This window comes from Musca autumnalis, unplaced genomic scaffold (assembly GCF_047663935.1).
Source record: "Musca autumnalis isolate F117 unplaced genomic scaffold, ASM4766393v1 scaffold_5, whole genome shotgun sequence".
Taxonomy (NCBI): domain Eukaryota; kingdom Metazoa; phylum Arthropoda; class Insecta; order Diptera; family Muscidae; genus Musca; species Musca autumnalis.
Genome location: NW_027412088.1, coordinates 59,958,778 through 59,980,291, shown reverse-complemented (window position 1 = coordinate 59,980,291; position 21,514 = coordinate 59,958,778). Strand labels below are relative to the sequence as shown.

General features: G+C 37.3%; 1 long non-coding RNA gene across 1 annotated transcript; it reads left to right on the top strand.

The window, feature by feature from the left end:
* Window positions 1-3,400: 3,400 nt before the first annotated feature.
* LOC141406732 (uncharacterized) lies at window positions 3,401-4,174 on the top strand. The gene is made up of 2 exons (XR_012413498.1): window positions 3,401-3,484; window positions 3,771-4,174. It is a non-coding gene; the product is annotated as an uncharacterized lncRNA (long non-coding RNA).
* Window positions 4,175-21,514: the final 17,340 nt, after the last annotated feature.

Here is a 21,514-nt window from a genome sequence, read left to right as displayed (position 1 = left end):
GAAATGTTTTGAACTTTTGTGGGGTAGCTACCCAAAGGAGTGGGTAACTTTGGTTATAATATTACGATTACCAAATTTTGGGTCAAACTTCCATCCACAACATACGGTGCCATAGCAGGATTTTACAGCTTTCATGCCATATATTCAAGAAGTATGGACTTGTCACTGAAAAAACTTGCACCGTCGAGGGAGGTCTTAAACTGCACTTTTTCAAAATTTTGTGTGGGAAGGAATGAACCGATACAGTCCATATTCGAGCTTTATCTACATATGTCTGGTAGAAATATTAAGATGTGCAAATTACGGACCAAATCGGTTAGTCCCTTTGAACTTTTGTGGCGGAGATACCCGAGGGAGTGGACCGATATGGTCCATCTGCGAACTTGAAATAAGTTTGGGCAAAATATTACAAGAGGCAAATTTTGGTCCAAATTGCTTAATGCGTTGAAGAGTTATTGAGCTCTCCAGCCAGCCAGAAGGACGGATATTGCTAAATCGACTCTGAAACGAATTTCGTCTAAACTTATGATGAGGGTATAAAAATGTCTTCAATTGGGCTGTACCTTTATAAGGGGATTATGTTATGATATACACACATACCTATGTTGACAATTTTTGATGGAGTTTTGTGACCACAGATAACCTCAAATTAGAAATAGTTCGTTGAAACAATATAGCTAAATTCCTCAAAGCACCTAACATCTGGAGGTATTGTTATTAGGGGGGCTATATCTAAACATGGACCTATGTTGATAATTGTTTATGGAGAGGTTTTGTGAGCTCTGGGAGCCTCAAAAGCCAAATAACAGGTTGTTTTGCCAAAAAAGTATTTAAAATCCTCAAAATGCCGAACATCGGAAGGTACCGTTATATAGGGGCTACATCAGAGCATGAACCTATGTTGACAATTTTAATGGATACGTTTCGTGATCACTTGAAGTCTTAAATGTCACATAACAAGTAGGTTTGACAAGAAATATAACTAAAATCTTCAAAATACCGGAAATCGGGAGCTACGGTTATACGGGGGCTATACCAAAACAAGGACTTATATTGACAATTTTTATTGGTGAAGTTTTTTGACTACTGGGAATGTCAAACGTCAAATTAGCGAAAGTGCGATCAACAAATGTAGGTAAATTCCTCAAAAGACCCAAAATCGGGAGGTATCGTTATATGGGGTTATACCAAAACATGAACCTATGTAGACAATTTTTGGTGGAGAAGTTTTTCGACCACCGGGAGGGACCGTTATATAAGGTCTAGACCAAAACATGGACGGTTAAAAATTATAGCTGAAGTCAGGGACGTAGTCTGAAATGCATCTCGACGCCATTTCACGGGTGGCCCAGCGGACAATATTTGATGTTTTGTGAGTAAAATATACAAAAATATCTACAAATGATAATTTCTGGGAGGGCTACCCCAAAACATGGATCTATATTGACAATTTTTTGTGAATAAGTTTTCTGACTGCAGGGAACACCAAACGTTAAAACGGATAATTCAGTAAAAACAAGTAAAAAAGTATCAGTCGGCATTGCCGACAGAGGTATACCCTCAGCCTGTGTATATTGAAATAATTTTTCCCAAAAAACGTATGTATTTAGGTGGTTTTAAAAATTTTGTTCGTTTGAACCGACAAAAATGTTGATTAGGATTAAGGATCAAAAGTTTTGCGGAGGAGATACTAAAAGGAATGGATCGACATTGGCCATTATGGAAGTGGATCTCCAGCCACTACATATGGTGTCTATGTGGTTTTTACACCCTTCGGAATGTTTGCTCAAGAAGAATGGACTTGCCCCTGAAAAAAACTTTTACCATCGTAATTGAGGCATCGAATGCAAGTTGCTTCATCAAAAATCAAAGTGATTCGATATCAGGTCCTAAAGTGAACTTATCCGAAAATTTTGTGTGTGAGATACCGGATGGAGTGGACAACTATAGTCCATATTTGAACCTGATCTATATCTGGTAGATATATTCGGATGTGTAAAGTATGGACGAATTCGGCCACTCCCTTCAAGAGTTACCGCACGAACATTTTTTCCGAACATTTTTGAACTTTTGTGGGGGAGGTACCTGAAGGAGTGGACCGATATGGCTTATCTTCAAACTTAAAATATGTTTGCACAAAATATTACTAAGGCCAAATTTTGGACCGACTCGGCAGATCCGTTCGAGAGTTATCTTGCGCTCCAACCACCTCACACGGTGTCATAGGGGTTCTTTGCAACTTTTTGGCTATTTTCTCAGGAAGTGTGGACTTGCCCCTGATGAAACTTGTACCGTCGTATGGAGGGCAGTGAATACAAGTCGCTAAAATAAAAATCAAAGCTATTCGAGAGATGGCCCTAAAGTGAACTTTTCCGAAATTTTGTGTGGGTGGTACCCGAAGCAGTGGACCGATTGAGTCCATATTGAAACCTTCTTTAAGTCTGGTACACATTTCTCGATGGGCAAAGTATGGACCAAACCGGTTACTCCCTTCAAGTGTTATCATGCGCACAAATTTTCCGAACATTTTCGAACTTCTGTGGGGGAGGTACTGGAAGGAGTGGACCGATATAGCCCATCTTCGAACTTAAACTAAGTTTGGGTAAAATATTACGAAAGCCAAAATTTGAACCGAATCCGTTTATCCGTTCGAGAGTTATCGTGCGCTCCAGCCAGCCAGACAGACAGACGGACGGACATTGCTCAATCGGCTCCAAATTGTCTGAAACACATTTCGTCCAAACATACTTGGGGTCTAAAACCATTATTTCGATGAGGCACATTTTGCCCGTATGAAAGTGTATATTCCCTCGTTAGCATAAGTGCTGAGGGTATAAAAATCTATCTAAAATCCTCCTAATTTCGGGAGGTACCTTTACATGGAGCTATACCAAAACATGAACCCATTTTGAAAATTTTTGATGGAATAGTTTTGCGACTGCAAAAACTCTCAACTGTCAAATTACAGATAGTTCGGTCAAAAACTGTTGCTAAAATTCTAAAAATTATTACAGTTATTACTTGCTGGTTGCCCTGCATCCAGACATAAAAATTCTGCAACCTGGACTGGGTGCGTCCATAAAGCTAAACAAATGTGGCGTGTCGTGCTGTCCCCATCATTGACCACGCATTTTTTCTTGATATACTGGAATAAAATAAAGTCAATGGATACCCAATCAGCGCTGTACGGCGGATGACGCATCAATTTCACGATTCCTGTTTTGTTTCGTTTGAATCACAACGGTCGTTTTTCACATTTTTTTTTTTTTTTTGTACTTCTATACGTCGTCAAGTATGTTGGTGGTAGAACACTTTCGTGGTCATTCACCAGGGCATGATAGACTTAAGTACTCTTTTATTTGTTTTTATGTTTACAAGGTATGTACATATGTATGTATGATAGAAACATGATATCAAAACAAAAGTGATAGAATAAGGAAACAAGAAGATAAATGAGATCGTGATAATATTAAATTACAAATTGGTAAAAGTTTTTAATTATAAATCAATTTTGCACTCTAATATAAACTTGAGAAGATGTTGATGGTTTCTGCCCATCAGGACTTCAGGTAAGTTGTTGTATTCTTTAAACAGAGCAAACTGATTCCTATTTCCCTCGAATTTCTTGCGGTGAAATATAATGTGTTTTTCATCTTCAATCTCGTTGCAGATCTCACACAAATTTGTATCCGCTATGCCGATCCTGTGGAAATATTTTTTTGTGTACGTGTGCCCAGTGAGCAGTCTGTTGATTATTTTTATGTTTTCAGGTTTCATATTGGACTTCTTGAACCAAGGTTGGTTTGATGGCACTGGGAAAAATTGGAAGAAATATGCCCCTTTCGACTGAGAGGTTTCCCTGTAGGAATCGACAAACTCGTTCCATAAGCAGGATTCGATTTGATTGGATGCGTCTGTGACAGAGAGGCAGTAATTTATTGGTGCTCCAACGTTGGCAGCGTGTTTGGCAAAATAATCGGCTGTTTCGTTGATCGAAATACCAACATGTGAAGGTGTCCAGATTACGGAAAGTTGTTGAATTTCTGAATTAGCTAATTTTTGTATAATGTTGTGAACAGTGAAATTGTGTGATGTGTTATTTTGAAGCAGGAGACATGCATTTTTGCTGTCCGTAAATAAAGCTGCTGAGCTGACACCATCGTCAATCATTAGATCAATTGCCTTTTCAATAGCATGTAGTTCACCACTGAGGGAGAAAAGTTTTTTATCAATTTTAAAGACGAAGTTTTGTTTTGTGGAAATGTTGCATACAGAACAACCAGTGTTATTGCCGACTACTGAAGCATCCGTAGCCCAAATAGATACATCTTGCGACTTATAATCATTTATAAGTTTGCAGTAGTGTGCTTTTATATATTCCGTTGACATCTCTTTTTTTGAAGTACTAAAGACATCTTGAAGGAAGACCAACTTGTTGGACACAATACTGTTATCACCGATTCTGAGATTATCGAAAATGTTACGAAATTTTGAATATACAAAACCAATGCTCGTTTTTGCAGAGACGTTTGTGGTGAAAAATGTGTATAGCGAGGAATTGTAAATTTTTAGTCTTATTAGTTCTTTGGCAGCTAAGTGTTGCGCTCTTAAGTCTGTGGGGAGAATGCCAGCAAGAGCACATACCACATGATTTGGCGTAGAAGGGACAAGGCCCATATTTCTTCTTAAAATCTGGTTTTGGAAGCTTGTTATTTTTTTATTTATGTAAGTTGGCCTGTGTGCCATCGACGATATTGCATATTCTGTTTTTGAAAAGACAAGCGATTTTGATAAATTTATTGCTTTCGCAGGATGAACTCCACATTTGGGTCCAGTGACCAATTTGAGAGCATTGATGGTGTTTTTGCAGGACATCATTACCTCCTCATAGTGCTCTTTGAGCGAGAGGCTATTTTTGATGTTTCTTCCAAGAAATTTAATAGACTTAACGACTTTTACAGGGATTCCATCAATAAGAATGTGGGGGGATTTTCTACCTCCTTTTGCCACGTACATGACCGAAGTTTTTTCTGCATTTACTTCAAGATTCAAATTTTTAAATAAGGAAACCATTTTGTTGGTTTTTACTTGCATAATACAATTGGCTTCATCAAAATCTGAACTAGCCACAAGTAATATAAAATCATCTGCATATTGAAAGACTTGGGTTTTTTCATTGGCCACACCATGGAGACCTAAAGTGTATAGGTTAAAAAGAGTTGGACTTAAACAGCTACTTTGTGGAATACCGTTGTAAATATCCATATAACTATTCCCCATAAACACAGTTCTTTTGCAGAGAAAATTTCTAATCCATACTTGTATTTGTGGTGGGAAATTCAATTCATGTAGGATGACCATAAGACAGTTTATATCAACGCATTCATATGCTTTTGATACATCCATTGATAGTACAAGAACTTTTTCATTTTTTTCCTTAGAAAAGTTTATGGTATGAAGTATATCATTTATACAAGTTGATGTTGAAACATGTTTGCGATATGCGTATGATCTTGGCGGTAGAATATTGTTTTTTTCTATGAAGGTATTTAGTCTTTGTTTGACCATGAGGTTCAAAATCTTCGCAAGCACAGACATTAAAGCAATTGGTCGGAAATTGGTACAAATATCTAAATTTTTTCCTTTTTTCGGTATGGGAATTATTTTAATTTTTCTCCATTCTTCAAAGTACTCACACTTTCTCCATAACGTGTTGTAAGATGACAGTAGGTTGCATTTACCTTCATGGGATAATTTGTTAATCATCTCGTACGTGATTCCATCTATACCAGCTGCGGAAGGTTTTTTCTTTTGTTCTAGGACATTATTTAGCTCTTGCATGGAGAAGTCGCAGGATTGGTGATTAAACGACGATGGATAAATAGTTTGAATGTTATTAGGAACTTGTTCACACAGATGATACAGGAAAATATTATTATTGTCTGCATTCCATTTTGAGTTTGTTTGCGGTTCAAAAACTGATTTAGAGTTGGGAATTTGGCTTAATTCGGAAAGTTTTTTACGTTTTGCTCGATTTTTGGCGCATTTTACAGCTTTTTTGAATTTGTCCGTTGCTTCAATGGCATTTAAAGCATTCTCTGTGCATTTGTATTTATCAAATTTCTTTTCCGCTGCGTCTTTAAGTCGTAACAGCCTGTTGAGATCTTTCACAATTTCTTTGCACCAATCCACGTGAGCTTCTTTTTGAGCGATTGGTCAATTTTGCTGGATCTAACGAAAAACCCCATTTTTGAGGCCATGGGTTCATGCAATATTAATTGTTAGTTGGTGGAAGAAATACCCAAGGATGTCTCTATCTCACGGTATATAACATTGCGATCTTACATTATCCGTTCACGAACGGTTTAATTTTTTTTGCAGAACGGCAGATTTTAGGCTACCCTCACGTCCTTCGTTTTTTGCCTAGCGTCGGCCACGATTGAATTCATTAAACCAGTATTTCATAGTTCTATAGTATGGCCCTTTTTAAAAATACAAATATATAATTTGATCCATGCACTCTTGCCTTTATTATCCAAGTCGAAACTTGTGAAAAGTTATCGCACGAAAATGTTCACAAGAAAATTCCATTTTTTGCAAAGTGATTATTTTAAGTCACTGTAAACAACACAACACAAGGTCGCATGGCAAACTATCCTGAGTACTTATAAGCAAAAAACTGTCAAGCTGTCAAAAAAATCAGATAGTTTTCGTGCAGCCCTCGTAGTAATACCAAATGAAAGGCCATATATTAAAACAAAGTGTTCCAACTAGCGGACACAGTGTGCGTAAATAATCCCAAAATACTCAATTTTCAAATACATAAGTGTCTCCTAACAGCTTTGCAATTTTTAATATTTAATTTTTTCAAAATACCATTAAAACACCGGATATATTTCCAGTTCTTTAGAATTAAAAAACGTCCACATACAAAACAAACGGAAATCACTTCATCTGTCGTCCATTTCACAAACGAGGTCACTAATGGATGACATTCTCTTAAATAGCATCCTTTACCCTAGCATTCGTTTTGTATGTTTTTTTCCAACTCAGAAGTCAATAGATTTGGCTCTTCGATTCAAATAACAAACAAAGAAACAACAACAACAACACTGAAAGATAAATCCAATATTTACCTGAGATTTTATGACTTCTTCCTCGCTTTTGATGTGCTGTGCAAATGATTTTCATTTCTTCCTGTTATTCTTCGTCACGGATGCTCATACAAACAGGATACGAAAATGTTTGTATTTGCCTTGAATTTGGATTTATTTACCTGTGGATTTGTTAAGCCAAAATTACTCAACGAAACCACCACCGATGACAGCAGGTGCAGGCAGATATAGAGTCGTCCAGTTTTGTGCAAAAAAAACAAAAAAAAAAAAACAAAAAAGTCAGGGGAAAATAACTCACACCCACCTTTGTTGCACACGTCTGCATGGCAACATCACACAGCGGTTAACACAAAACGGAAATGTATTCCTGGAAATGTATCACCGCCTGCAATCGGACGATGATTTTTGTCATCTCCATTGATGGCAGCTGAAAAAAAGCAAAGACCTACTATTATGCCCACCTGAATGCATTACAATAAATTTGTTGCTACGGCATCTCGTCAACTCGATGAAGATTTTTCAGTGCAACTGTTTCATTTCGCGAATAACATGCTGCCAAGGCTGCCACGGTAAAAAACACAAACACAATGACCACCAGTCATCAGGAGATTGATCGGAAGCTTCTTGTGTTATTCCTTTTATGTGCAACAGCAGGTTATGTATCTGGGCATGTTTCCTTCATGCAAATGATGGAAGATGTAAATGAGGATGTAAGTTTACACTGCATCACATTTCCAATGTTGTCATGACGAATTTGTTTACGGCAGTTGTCATTTTAAAGATGGACGTGCTTAATATAAACACGTAATAAGTTCAGACGTACATTTCTTCGCTGAGAAGATGAGCATATCTTCAGCTTATTGTTCTTCTATAAAAAGCTCTATGGGTGTTCTATGTGAAAACATATTGCTTTTCTTTAAAAAGACCTATTGGTCTTCCATGAGCCAATGGAAATGCAGCAATATGGCATTCTATGAGAAGAAATTTTGATTTCCACTACTATTTTGATTTTTATCTACTATCAGAAGACCTATTGGTTTTCTTCATGAGAAGATACTGATATTCTTCAAATGTTCTCAAACATCTTTGAGAATACTTGAATACATTCTGGTCCTCTACTCGAATACCGACGACTTATGGGAAGACCTTAATATTTTTCCAATAGAATATTTCTTGAATTGCTATGAAAAGACCTATTGGTCTCCGATGAGAAGATTTCTATGAGAAAGTCTGCACATTTTCTATGAGAATACCTACTGGTCTTCTAAGAGAAGATCCTTTAGTGTTCTATGAGAAGACCCATTGGCCTTCGTTAAGGAGACATTTTGATTTTCTAAATAAACAGAAGATTTATTGGTTTTCAATGAGAATATTTTCTGCATTTCTATCAGAAGATTAATGGGTGATACCAAGCGACGGTTTTAAAATGGCAAAGTCCAGGACTTATCTTGGTCCCTCTTTCATCTGAAGTGGACACTGACAAGCCCGCGGTATAACCTGGGGACCTTCCTTTAACATCCGTTAAAAGTAGTGAGTTAACATTTCCGCGCGTTCACCCATAACAATGATAAAAAACTTGGGTTTGAAAAAAAAAGAAAAGAAAAACACCCCCTCTAAAGATGACGACCTCGGCAAATGGTTTGAGGACTTTGGAAGGACCTGTAAGGTGCAGTTTACGCATTTGTAGAGGTAAATGAAAAATACAAGGCCTACAGTACTGACATAGAGGAAATACGATGGATTGGGAAAGGCATCACAACAACACCTAAAGGTGACGCGCTGTAATATAGCTGCCATGACACAAAGCATGTGTTTGGTTGCGGATTTGTAGTTGGCGGAGGACGAAGCATCTGGTCTCCAGCTTCACTCCAGTGAATCAAACACTTGCTACAATTCGAATAAAAAAAGAAGTAACAAAGTGGTAAGTTCGGTCGGACCGAACATTTTACACACTCCACCATAAAAAACTCTGATCGGTCGGTCGGTACAGTGTACGGGGGATACAATAAAACGTGGACCTATGTCCATAATTTTTGTTGGGGAATTTTCTCGATCACTGGGAATCCTAAATGACAAATTATAGCTAATTTGGTCAGCAAATGTAGCTGAATACATAAAAATACTTGAAATTAGGCAGCACCGTTATATGGGGGCTATACCAAAACGAGGATCTATCTTGACAATTTTTAGTAGAGAAGCTTTTTGGTCATTAGGAACCTCAAATGTCAAATTTTAGCTAAGTCGGTAAAAAATGTAGCTAAAGCAAGAAAATACCTTAAATCGGGAAGTACCGTTTTATGGGACCTATACCAAAACGTGGAACTATATTCACCATTTTTAGTGCAGAAGTGTTTTGATCTCTTAAAACTCCAAGTGCCAAATTGGAGCCAATTTGGTAATAAAATGTAGCTAAAATCCTCAAAATGCCTTAAATCGGGAGGTACCGTTATATGGGAGCTATACCAAAATTGAACTATCTTGACAAATTCAGTCTCCATAGTGAAACATGTGACAACAGGATGAGGCTGATAGACTTTGCAGCTGCAAAAACATTGTAGTTAGCAGCACCAGATTTAAGCATCTCGACATTCATAAGCGGACCTGGCTGTCTCCGGATCAGGAAACAAGAAATAAAATTGATCACGTTGTGATATATGGCAGACATTGATCGAGCGTGTTGGATGTACGTTCGTAGCGAATGAAGTACGAACAGACACAATACGAAAGTTAGACATTGATAAGCTATAATCACAACAGATAGCCACAGCATATTCCACTTAACTGACCCAATTACTTAATCAAAGTATTGCCCACTCCACGCAAATAACCGCAAAATCCATCCTTGGATACCAGAGACCTCCACCACGGGAACCGTGGATGATGCGGAATATAGGGCTACTTTACAATCAGAGAGTGGTATCGAGAGAAAAGGAGAGAGGAGAAACGTGAGAGAAATGAAAAAGCGAGAGTGTGAAAAAATCGCGATGTTCAGAAGCCAGAATGAAGTCCGAAAGTACTACCAAAGAGTGGAACATCTCACTAATGGCTTTGGTACAGGTACATCCTCCTGATGAGACCAGCAAGGTAATTTGGTAACTGATAAAGATAGTGTGATCCGGATATGAAAACAGCTATTTTTCCCAAACTGCTGGTAGCCAATTGTAGCGAAAATGACGAAGTTGTCCCTGATCCAATCCCAGAAGATGGTATTCAATGTATACCGCCCAGCCAAGATATGGTAAAAAGAACAATAAACCGGCTGAAGAATAATAAGGCAGCAGAAGCCGATGGATTACCAACCGAGCTGTTCAAAACCGGAGGCGACACGCTGATAAAGTGCATTCATCAGCTCGTTAGAACCTCTGGCTGGAGGATCGAGTACCCGACAATTGGAAACTGGGCATCCTGTGCCCTGTCCACAAGAAAGGACATAGGACCATATGCTCTAACTATAAGCCTTCTCCCTATTGCCTACAAGATAGTGTTAGGGATATGATGTGAACCTACCACCTTTTTGTCAATTATAAAGCAGCCTTCGACAGCCCCCTACGCTCAAAGGTATTCCAAGCCATGTCTGAATTTGGTATCCCCGTAAAGCTCATTCGGCTTTATAAGATAAGTTTAACTGATACTAGCTCCTCAGTTAAACAAGGAAATAAACTCCCCGAAGAATTTAGTACCAAAAGAGGTTTCAGACAAGGAGACAGCTTTTCGTATGACTTATTCAACATTCTGCTGGAAAAGGTTACATGAGATGCAAATGTCGAAAGAAATGGCACAAAGTACAGCAACGGCCACATGTTACTTGCTTATGCTGATGACATTGAAATCATGGGACGATTAATGAAGGAAGAAGAATCAGCAAAAGTGGGTCTAGCGGTAAACGGCTAAAAAACACAGTTCATGGTGTCGACGCGCAATGCGCCCATAGTGGAAGTTGGTTCCTATCACTTTGAGGTAGTAAAAGACTTCGTCTACCTTAGCACCTCCATAAATACAACAAACAACATCAGTTGCGAAATAAGAAACATTTTACTAAGTAAGTTCTCAAATATATTTGAGAAAACTTGAATACATATTGGTCCTCTGTAAGAAGACTGAAGACCTTAATGTTCTTTCAACAGAATATTTATAGAATTGCTATGAAAAGACCTATCGGTCTTCGATACGGAGAAACATGTTCATATCCTATGAGAAGACCTATTGGCCTTGTATGAGAAAACCTATTGGTATTCTATAATATGACCTAGTGATCTTCTATAAAAATACTAAATGGTCTTCTATGAGATAACCTATCTTCTATGAGAAAATCTTCTGTTCATCTATGAGAAGATCTATTGGTCTTCTATGACACTACCTATTGATCTTATAAAAATTCTAATTGGTCTTTTATGAGATCTTCTTTGATAGGACTTCTATGAGAAGAAATATTGGTCTTCCTTGAGGAGACTTACTTGTCTTCTATCAGAAGAGAAGACGTATTGGTCTTCTAGGAGAAGGTTTTCTTGTTTTCTATGAAAAGTTTTGTTGACCTTCTATGAGATCATATATTCGTCATCTATGAGAAGATCTGCAGGTCTTCTTGGATAATGAGAAGATCCATGGGAGACCTTTTAGTTTTCTATGAGAAGACCTACTGGTCTTCCTTGAGACGACATATTGGTCTTTTATGGGAAGAATTGTTTTTCTATGAGATCATCTATTGGTCTTCTATGAGAAGCCCTATTGGTCTTCTATGAGAAGACCTATTGGTCTTCAATAAGCCTTCTATGAGGAGATGTGCTAGTTTTCTATCAGAACACATATTGGTCTGCTTGGCAGGACCATCTGGTCTTCATGAGAAGATTTATTGGTTTTCTTCAAGATCATATTTTGGTCTTCTATTAAAAGTACAAAAGTGGTGTCTTAGACACGCCGTTCGGACTCGGCGATAAACTGTAGGCCCCATATCATTGAGCTAATATGAATCGGGGTGCACTCATTGATATGAGAGAAGCCTCCCTTGTCCCTTGTGGGATGTTTGTGGAACAATTATAATTATTATTGGTCTTTAATAAGTCGTCTATGAGAAGATCTACAGGTCTTCTTTGAAAATACTTCTATGAGAAGAGGAGAGATACATACATACATATGTATGTACATATTAGTCTTCTATGAGGAGACTTATTAGTCTTCTTTATGGAGACCTACTGGCTTAAAGCGGCCCATACACTATGAAATTGCCTTGTCCAACCGATGAACTTCTTCTGTACATGTGTGCTTGATAAGTATGTAGCAAAGCATTCAATCAGCCTTCAATCTGCAATCGAAAACATCAAATTTTCCTCAAAAAATGAATGAAATTAAATTTTTTTATTTCTTCACAAACACAATGTTCTGTTTTTCAAAATTGTTTTTTGACAGTTTTGAAAATAAACCATTGGCCTGTTCCCGTACTTTATAAAGTGGTAAAAGTTGTAAAAGTCGTAAACGATTTTCATACAAATTTTGTGTACGGGAACGCAAAATGTGTAAAAGTGGTAAAAATTGTAAAAACTTTTTAGTTCTGGAACAGAGCTCATATTCATCGGATTGACTGGGTTTCATTTTGAAAATCAAAACCATTTGGATTTTCCTCAATCCATAAAATTCATAAACACATTCTCAAATTATGAAAAATTTACACACATTACTACAAATATTGACATCAAAATTTGATAGTGTATGGGCCGCTTTATATAAGAAAATCTTCTGGTTTTCTACGAGCTGTTGGTCTTCCGAGAAGACACATTGGCTTTAGATGAGAAGACCTACGGGACTTCTATGAGAAAGTCGATTGCGCTTTGTGTGAAAAAACATATCGGCCTTCTACGAGAAAACCAACTGCCCCTCTAAAAAATTAGTTAATTGGAAAGCTCCATATTTGAATTGTCAAACCAATTAAAACAAATGAAAACGGCGTGAAGTTCGGTCATGCCATAATTTATGAAACCAAATTTAAGAGAGTTCTGTTGGATATTGTGGTAAAAGTTTAAAAATACCGGAAATCAGGAGGGGGCTCTATAGGAGCTATATCAAAACGTGGCCATATACCTACGAAGGCTAAATATAAAATTAGTTAGTTAGGTTGTATAATGCGGTTTAATGCTTGAAAACATTGAAAGTCAGGAAGTACCGTACATGGAAACGTGGACCTACCTATACCTTCGATTTTCTGCAGAAATTTTGTTTATTTCAACGAAGGCTAAACTCTAATTTCAGTTAATTTGTTTGAATAATGCCGTTAAATACTTGAACATATCGAAAATTGTGCGGAATCGTTCTATGGGGGCTATATCAGAGAGACGGACTTGGAATTATATTCTGATAAATAATTACATATGTACCTTATAGGGTCAACGACGAATAGTTCAATGTGGTTTAGAATTTTGTACTTACTTAGCTAAGAAAATATCTCCAATCCACACGGTTTGCTGCGGTATTTTCCCAATCTGGGATATGTAGCTTTCTGATGTCTCGTTTCACTTGTTTGCTCCAACGAATCCTTGGCCTTCCAGATGTGCGTGAACCTCCACCCGGCCCGTATTTATACTCATTTTTAGCGGGTTCATCATCACTCATTCTTATGACATGGCCTAGCCATCGCGATCGTTGTATCTCGATTCGTTCAACTATATTGATGTCGTTGTATGGTTTGTTTGACCAAAGTAGCATCTGTTGGACAACACTATTCTTCTTTGTAATTCACAACTGATGTTGTTTGTTGTGTTTATGATGGTGCCGAGAGAGACGAAGTCATTTACTACCTCAAAATTTTAGGTACCAACTTTCACAAATGGTGCGGGATCTGTGGACGTATTACGCGTCGATACCATCAACTTGGTTTTATCGCTGTTTACTGCCAGACCGACTTTAGCAGATTCCCTTTCAACTTTTGAAAAGGTATCAGTTACTTCCTTTACCGATCGACCCATGATGATAACTTCGTCGACATAAGCAAGTAACATATGGCTGTTTGTGTATATTGTTCCACATCCTTCGCATCTTGTATGACCTAACAGGATGTTAAAGAGATCACAGGACAGGCCGTCTCCTTGTCTGAAACCTCTTTTGGTACTAAACTCTCCGGACAAGTTCTTTCCTATTTTAACTGAGGACCGAGTACTTATAATCGACAAAAAGATGGAAGGTGTCGATCTGCATTTCTTGGGTCTTTTCTCAAGGTAAATAGCTGGTCAATGGTGGATTTTTCCGGTCTAAAGCCGCACTGATACGATCCAATTATTTCATTGATCATAGGCTTTAGTCGCTCACACAATATGTCAGATACTATCTTATATGCAATAGGGAGCAGGGGCATAAGTCCCTGTAATTGGAGCACATGGTCTTATCTCCTATCTTATAGACTGGACATAGAATGCTCACTAGGGTTATGATCCTCATATCCCTGTATCATAGCGTGATGAGTTTTGTCATAAGATTACATAAAATCATAATTATAAGGTGATTCGGTGATAAAACCTCACGCACAAAATGATTTTAAAATTTGAATTTATCAAAATTATGGACAATTTTTTGAAGTCACTGTAAGCAGATATAAAATTGAAAATGAACTTTAGAGTCACATGAGATTATTAAACTGACATAACATTTATTTCTCACTAATTTTCTTCAATTCTGAGAATCGTAAAAATGTCGTAAACGCTTTTATTTAAATATATAGATTTTTAACAAAAAATTTAAAATTTTTTCAAAGTGGTCTGTGTATGACCTTTTTTAATATTTGAATAAAATAAACATTATTATAGTTATTAGTAGGATTATATTTATTCATTCGTGTAACAAAAAAATAATTTTTGAAAAAAAAAAATTCATACATTTTTTCAAAAAATTATATTTAATATATTTAATATATTTAATATATAAAATCGATTTGTGCGTGAACTTTTTATACCCTCCACCATAGTATGGAGGGTATATTAAGTTCGTCATTCCGTTTGTAACACATCGAACTAATCATTTGCGACCCTATAAAGTATATATACTCTTGATCAGGATAAAATTCTAAGACGATCTAGCCATGTCCGTCTGTCTGTCCTTCTGTCCGTCTGTTGTAATCACTCTAGCGTCCGCAATAATTGAGATAGAGTGCACCCGAGTGTCTTTTTTCCATAGGCAGGTCAAGTTCGAAGATGGGCTATATCGGGCCACTCTTTGCTATAGCCCCCATATAACGGCACCTCCGGATTTGAGGTATTTTGACGTTCTTCGCCACATTTGCAGACCGAATTAGCTATAATTTGGCACTTAGGGTTCCTAGTAATCAACAAACTTATACCCCAAAGGATATGGGCATAGGTCCATGTTTTGGTATAGTCCCCATATAACGGTACCTCCCGATTTTCGGTATTTTGAGAATTTTAGCTACAATTTTTAACCGAACTAGCTATGATTTGCCATTTGAGGTTCTCAGTGTTCATGAAACGTCTCCACGAAACATCGTCAACATAGGTCTATGTTTTGGTATAGCCCCCATAAATCGGTACCTCCTGATTTTCGGTATTTTGAGAATTTTAGCTACAATTTTTAACTGAACTAGCTGTAATTTGACATTTGAGGTTCTCAGTGGTCACGAAACGTCTCCACCAAACATCGTCAACATAGGTCCATGTTTTGGTATAGCCCCCATATATCGGTACCTCCCGATTTTCGGTATTTTTAGAATTTTGGCCACAATTTATAACCGAACTATCTGCAATTTGACATTTGATATTCTAAGTGGTCATGAAACATCTCCACCAAACATCGTCAACATAGGTCCATGTTTTGGTATGGCCCCCTTATGACCGTACCTCCCGATTTTCGGTATTTTGAGCATTTTAGTTAAAATTTTTAACCGAACTAGCTGTAATTTGACATTTGAATTTCTCAGTGGTCATGAAACATCTCCACGAATCATCGTCAACATAGGTCCATGTTTTGGTATAGCCCCCATATATCGGTACTCTTGAAGTTCCCTGCAGCTATAAAACTTTTCCGCCAAGAAATTTAAAGAAAGGTTGACTCTTTGATATAGCCCTGTAGGTGGTACCTTTCACCTAGCTGAACACATTTTTTTAGATTAGATTAGATAACACTGTGCAACAAAATGGAGGAGAAAGTCTGGGGCACTTAATATTCCTCTTGGTGAAGAAAGGCTTTGGTGAGTATATTATGAACCCCGAAGGAAAGATCCGCCGTGAGTCGAACTTCCGCGCTATGGCGTGATGAAATTTTTGTTAGAGACCCTGTGGGCCATTATTGTTGCTTAAGTGCTCTACAAAAACAACAAACAAAGATATAATGCTAATTCATGATGGCTTACAGGGTCTCTTGCAAAAACTTCATCACACCATAACGCGGAAGTTCAACTCACGGCGCATCTGTCCTTCGGGGTTTTAATATACACACACCAAGGGCTTTCATCTCCAAAAGGAATTATCTCTGCCCCAACATTTGTGTTCACAGTGTAATTTAAGCAATAGTGGGAAGCAGTAGGAGTCTATCCATTGTCGAAAAGTTGTTCCAACTAAAATTGTGAAAGGACCCTAATTATTCCATTTTATTTAAGACTATTTTATGGTGGAGGGTATAAAAAGTTCGGCCCGGCCGAACTTAACGACTCATTACTTGTTTTTATATTTCAATGTAATAAACGATAGCATAGTGATTATTAGGTAAAAGTTCATTCATCCCTGCTACAGGAAATCATTTTTGAGAAAAAATGTCAAAAATCATAAGACTTCATTCTGGCTCCTGTACATCTCGATTGTTTCACACTCCCGCCTTTCCATTTATCTCTTTTTCCTGCGGAAATGACGTTTCTCCTCTCTCCTTTTCTCCCGATATCTCTCTCGTGCGCTATGCGTTGCTACTGATTGTTAAGTAGCTCTATATGCCGCATTTTTCTCTTCGGTAGCAGCACGACACTCCTGGCCATACCATGGGATCCTTGATGGATCCCAAGTATGGATTATGCGGCTGTTTGCACGGAGTGGGCAATATCTTGCATTGTGCTGATATGTTATCGGGACGAAAAGTGCTTTGATTAAGCAATTGGGTTAGTTGAGTGGAATATGCTGTGACTATCTTTTGCATATGCAGCCTACCGATGTCCAATTTCCGCGTTGTATCTGTTCGTGCTTTAGTTGCAATGTTTAGACGGGTACGTACCTTTGCTGCAACAAGGTAGTGGTCCATATCTATGTTTGACCCTCGGAACGATCGTACATCCAACACGCTCGATGACTGTCTTCCATCTATCACAAAGTGATCAATTTGATTTCTTTTTCTTTGATCTGGAGAAACCCATGTGCCCTTATGAATATAGATATGCTTAAATCTGGTACTGCCAATTAGTAGAGTTGTGCCAAAGGAACTATATGGAACTATCTAGTTCACTTCGCAGTTCCAATTGCTCACGTATTTTCTTTGAACAAACTGCGTATACTTAATATCACACGTTACATTTCATGATGTTATTAATACGTTTTGGAACTACTACAAGGAACTAGGAACTAGATTACCCAACTCTACCAACTACCATGTTTTTTGCAGCTGCAAAGTCTATCAGCCTCATACCATAGTCAGATGTTTCACTGTGGAGACTGAATTTCCCGACTGTTGGGCCACCGATAATCTCCTTTCCAATTTTGGCATTAAAATCGCCTATCATAAATTTAATGTCATGGGCAGGGCAACGGTCATAAGTTTCTTCTAATCGCCCGTAAAATATATATTTGGTTTGTTGGCCAATGTCGTCGGTTGACGCATGAGCGCAGATAAGGCAGTGTTGAAGAATTTTGCTTTTACCCATATTGCAGCAAGTCTTTCATTCACTGGGGTGAAGCTGGAGACCAGATGTTTTAACCTCCGACTAACTACAAATCCGCAACCAAACTCATGCTTTGTGTCATAACAGCTATAATACACTGCGTTACCTTTAGGTGTTGTTGTGATGTCTTTCCCAATCCATCGTATTTCCTGTATGGCAATTGGCCTTGTACTTTCCAAGTACATCTGCCAGTGCGTAAGCTGCACCTTTTCTATAAAGAGTGCGAACATTCCAGGTGCAGATTCACAGATCATGGTTATTAAACGTATGCGAGCGTCGTCAACTTTAGGTGGATTTGTGTTTCTTTTCTTTCGTTTTTTCATAGTAGGCTGCTTTTTCCTAGGGGAAGTTTTTAACGTTCTTATGTGTGAACGCGCGGTACATATTAGCTTACTACCTTTAACGGTTGTTATAGGCAGTTCTCCTATAACACCACCGGGAGGTAGGTGTCCACTTGAGATGAGAGAGGGGACAAGATAAATCTTGGGCTTTGACATGTTAAAGCCGGTCAGGACGGTACCTTGGTATCTTTCATCCCCTACGTCAACCATTTTTAAGAACTTCGTACCTAAGAAAATGTCAAATAGTTCACTTCGTGTAGACGCTACGGTAATCTATTAAAAAGTTTCCAAAATGGTGGAAAATGTAAGAATATGCCCACACATTGCAATATGTTGACCAAATTTGTTGGTTTTCATAGTTTCAATATGACTACTATCGTGCCATAAAGAAATTAACAATCAGTAACTATAAAAATGGGAAGGTCCCATAAGACTACATTAAAATAAAACTGAAAATCATTTTAACGTTTTAAATGTCTCCCTATTATGGTATTGTTATCCTTCCCAAACTAATTTAACTATTTGACACAAATTAAGCCTTAAATCCCGACAATTTGAATTGATTCCTTGGGTAAAACTTTTTCGCTCATTTAAATTACAAATTAGCATCATTGTTAATGAGTATTAACTTGTTTATCTTAAACAGTTAACTAATAAACTTTTCCTTCGAAAAAAATCACACCGACTTTTGGAAGTTTCTAAATTGGTTACGCAATGTTGGCATTTGTCAAAACTTCACTCTAACTTCTCTCCCAATCACCAAAATACAGTTGTTATTATTTCTAGGCAAGACAAAAATAAAAGTCGATGATGCCTACCGAACGAATCGTTTCGAACTTTAAGCTGAATAATATGAACTTGGGTCGAAATTCTGTCGGTTGGTCGGTGTGTTTGTTTTCTTGTTTGTTTGTTATTTAGCCCGTTTTAATTTGATTTACGTTTTAATTCCATAATTAGTTCTTTCGAAGTGAATGTAATTTGTCATTGTTGAAAGTTGTTGTGCGTTTCATGTGCTTATCCCCTCTTTCGCAACTTTTCAGGCTGCCACTCACACTTGATGCTGTTTGTTATTGTTATGTATTTTGCTCTGCCAATTCAACTTTGAAACACAATGCCACTCTGGCACGCTTTCTCACACACACAGAAACACAATTGGTAATTGTTTGGCGTTCATGAGTTCATTGTTGTCCATGTGGTGGTGGCGGTGTTGCGTTGTTGTTCCTTCCGTTTTGGCATAATGTGCCACTTTGAAAGTAGATGTTAACGTAAACTTTATTCCAAGAAGAAGTAGTCTTAACTTCTATAACTTGAAGTTTGTACTTGAACAATCAAGTGAACAGCATAATTGCCATTGTGTTCTACACACATACATACATATATTTGCAAAATTATAAACTTATTATTCACACAGACACACACATACATATGTATGTATAAATGTTTAATTCAATTAATATGCCGTTTTCAAACTACTATGGAAGTGCTACAAGTGCTGGGATTTGGACAACATGAAATGAAACACCTCAGAAATCATGTTAAGCCAGTTAGTGAGAAGTGTTCAAATTATAATTTTGTAGCAGATATTCTTTCGAAGTGTGGCGAAGGATGTATTAGAGAGCAAGCAAGCTTAAAATGGCGAAAGCTTGTCTTTTGCGCTTCTTTGAACCAGTTGCAGATTTAAACATCGCCTAAGAAGCTACTTTGTCTCTAAGTGCAAGACTATTAAGAGGTTCGACACTAACGAGGGGAGGGGGCCGGCAGGAGCGGGTGTCGTAAGCGTGGGATCAAACGGTACCCAGCAAAAAAATACCTACTAAATAATGAGTTTTATAGTACTTTTGGGGAGTCGTAACTGCTTACAAAAGCCAATACTAACCCATTATTTTAGCAAACGCATGTCGCTCTGAATAAATAGTTATTCTATAACCACTAGAATAACTGGTTATTCTATTCTATAACTAGAATGTAGAACATTTGAGGTGGAATTTGTTTTCATTTTCAACACACTTCATATTTTTATTTTATTTTGGTCTCTGCTGGATTTGATCATGTGAGCTTCTGATTTTAGCCGAACACATTACACACTATGCCACACATTACACACTATTAAGGGTTGTTCAAATGCTTACATGTTCACCAACATCTGTTCTTTATTTTGTTAATCAAAATCTCGCGGATTTGTAGTCGGAAACACACTCTCTGAGCCACCGTACTCATTACTTAGTAAATAGTAAAGTAAGTAACTTTAACTTGCTATAGTACTTTGTAATGGCGTCACATAATGACTAACGGATCCGAATTTTTGCTGGGTAGAGTCTCTTGTCGTCACCAAGACTTGAACGTCCGGAGAAGAAATGCCAATCAGCATCAAGGATTTACAATATATTTTCCAAAGGAACCATAATTGTTGGATATGTATTAAGAAACCCGACTGAATTTTGGAATGAGTAACAGTGAGGGTGTGTAAACACACCCACCATTGCGGATCACAATCGAAGATGTTAATCTGATCAATATGTTAATAAGACCATCAGGATTTCATGCACGATCAGTAATTTTCAGGCTTTATAATTTTCCCAAACGGAATTGTATACACCGGCGATGGATACCCCAAAACAAATTTATGAAAATGTAGAAGACCACCTTGTTGCAGCAAAGGAATGTAGCAAATAAAATACACATACACACAACACGGAAGTTGGACATTGCAACAGATAGCCACATCCTATCCCAATAGCTTAATAAAATCACTCCTCGTCCTGATAACATATCAGCACAGTGGCAAAGTACTTGGATACCAGATATTTGGATTAAAACTCAAAAGTTTTACGATGTAATTCGAATCATTTTAGTTGTAATTCGAGAATTCCATTTGTAGTTCGTAACATTTTATTTGTAATTCGAGAAATCCATTTGTAATTCGAAACATTTTAATTGTAATTCGAATTATTCCATTTGTAATTCGAATTATTCTATTTGTAATTCGAATTATTCTATTTGTAATTCGAATTATTCCATTTGAAATTCAAATTATTCCATTTGCAATTCGAATTATTCTATTTGTAATTCGAATTATTCTATTTGTAATTCGAATTATTCCATTTGAAATTCGAATTATTCTATTTGTAATTCGAATTATTCTCTTTGTAATTTCAATTGAAATAATTCGAATTACAAATGGAAAAATTCGAATTACAAATAGAATA